Here is a 2,594-nt window from a genome sequence, read left to right as displayed (position 1 = left end):
AGCAAATGCCCAATTACTCCATACATACGAATAATCCATTTGTCCCAGGAATCTGTCTTCTAGGTGATGTCGTAAAAAGGTCTGTTCTTGTTGGTCAGAATTCCCTTGCGGTGGCCACCGTTCAGCTGGGCTGATCTCCTGGCTAAGGAGGGGCCAGTCTTCCTGGCACAAGGTCACTAGTTCCTTTTTTCCTAACCTACGGTACCACCAATCTTTCTCCAGTTTTCCAGTACCTCAGCTAAGGGCATCCCCTTCTCTATGCCAGGTATGTTTCTGATGTGTATCACAGTCTTGCGGTACGCCTTACGCTGATCAGGCTGCGCACTCCCCTTTCCAGCTGGATTGAGAGGGGACTCGAACCCTCTCAAATCCCGGAGGTGGGAGTCGAACCCACTCAAATCATGGCTCTCCAGAACTGAGATGCAGAATTTTAACACACACCAGTTGGTACCTCCTGTCACCAAAGCTCCTAGGTGAACTCACCTGATGCCAGCCATTGGAAGTTTGGAGATAAGAGGGTCCAGTGGTGGTTACCTGGAGTCCCATCTGGATTGCCAGACTGTAGGGCAAACTGTTCAATCCAGTGTCCTTAACAGGGTTTGACTCTAGGTTTCCTCTTTACACAAAAGATAATAAAATCATCTTATAAAGAATTATTTTCTAGTATTACAGCTTGAGCTGGGTGCATCCTCAGAGGGACCCCGAATGGAAATTATCCTGGGTATTTATACCCCTGTGGGTTAAATTCTTTGTCCATTCTCCAGTTTGTTGCACCAATAATTGCTCGACAAGTAGTAGCTTCTTTGCTCTTGGTTGGTTTCCCCGTTATCTCCAGGTGGAGTTATGGTACTCACTGATCACTGTTGACGCTGTTTTGTTACTTTCTTATCTCCTTGTTCCCTCCTCCTTTGAGCAGGCTCAAAAATTTAGGGAAAAGTTCAGTGATGTGCTCATCTTCCTCCCCTTCTGAAACTTACACCAGGCCCCCTCACACCTTATTACTATGAGTGCAACTTTGCTGAAAGGTCTCCCCCCCCAACCAGGGCTCACAGGCAAGAGCTCTGGGCATGCCAAGCTTCCCTCTGCATGCCTAGGGCAGCCTCACAACAAGTGCTGTGATCACCTTCCTCCTCACCCAACACTTAGACCAGGCCTACTCACACCTTCCTGTTTAGAGGGCTACACTGCCACAAGAGCTCCACCACCAACCAGGCTCAGAGCCAAGAGCTCTGGGCATGCCAAGCTTGTCTCCGCATGCCTAGGGCAGCCCGACAACACGTGCCATACTCACCTTCCTCCCTTCCCAAAACTTACACCAGGCCTACTCACAGCTTACTCAAAGGAGTTCCACTGTGCTCAAACAGCTCCCCCACCAACCAGGACTCACAGGCAAGAGCTCTGGGTGCGCCAAGCTTCCCTCCACATGCCTAGGGCCACCCCACAACATGTGCCCGGCTCACCTTCCTCCCCTCCCAACACTGACATGAGACCTATTCATAGCTTAATACTAGGAGTGCCATCCTGCTCAAATGCCTCCCCCACCAACCAGGGCTTACAGGCAAGAGCTCTTGGCATGCCAAGCTTGCCTCCGCACACCTAGTGCAGCCCCACAACAAGTGCACCGCTCGCCTTCTTCCCCTCTTGAAACTTACACCAGGTCTACTCACACCTTACGCCTAGGAGTGCCACCGTGCTCAAATGTCTCCCCCACCAAGCAGGGCTAACAGGGAAGAGCTCTTGGCGTGGCAAGTTTGCCTTAACATGCCTAGGGCAGCCGCACAACATGTGCCCTTCTCGCCTTTCTATCTGCCCCAAACTTACACCAGGTCTCCTCACAGCATTACTGCTAGGGGTGTCACCCTGCTCAAATGACTCCCCCACCAACCAGGATTCCGAGGAAAGTGCCCTGCGCACGCCAAGCTTGCCTCCACATGCCTAGGGCAGCCCCAGGTGACATGCCCTCCTCTCCTCCCTACCTGCCCAAAACTTACAGCAGGGCTACTCACACCCTACTCTTCTTAGTGCCACCCTCCTCAAACGCCTCCCTCTCTAAGCAGGGCTCACAGGCAAGAGCTCTGGGCGTGCCAAGCTTGACTCCACATGCCTAGAGCAGCCCCACAGTGGGTGCCCTGATTGCTTTCCTCCCCTTCTGAAACTTACATGAGTCCTACTCACAGCTTAATACCAGGAGTGCCACCCTGCTAAAATGCCTCCTCCACCAACCAGGGCTCACAGGCAAGAGATCTGGGCACGCCAAGCTTGTGTCTGCAGGCCAAAGGCAGCCCCACAACAAGTGCCCGCCTCACCTTCATCCCCTCCCGAAACTTACACCAGGGCTACTCACAGCTTAGTACTAGGAGTGACACCCTGCTTGAACACCTCCCCCACCAACCAGGGCTCACAGACAAGAGATCTGGGCANCAGGGCTACTCACAGCTTAGTACTAGGAGTGACACCCTGCTTGAACACCTCCCCCACCAACCAGGGCTCACAGACAAGAGATCTGGGCACAGCAAGCCTCTGTCCGCATGCCTAGGGCAGACTCAGTAGAGGTACCCAGCTTCCATTCCTCACCTCCTGAAACTTACATCAGG

This window comes from Apteryx rowi, unplaced genomic scaffold (genome assembly GCF_003343035.1).
Source record: "Apteryx rowi isolate R43461 unplaced genomic scaffold, aptRow1 scaffold_1273, whole genome shotgun sequence".
In the NCBI taxonomy this organism is placed as follows: Eukaryota; Metazoa; Chordata; class Aves; order Apterygiformes; family Apterygidae; genus Apteryx; species Apteryx rowi.
Note: the sequence above shows the minus strand (reverse complement) of the source record.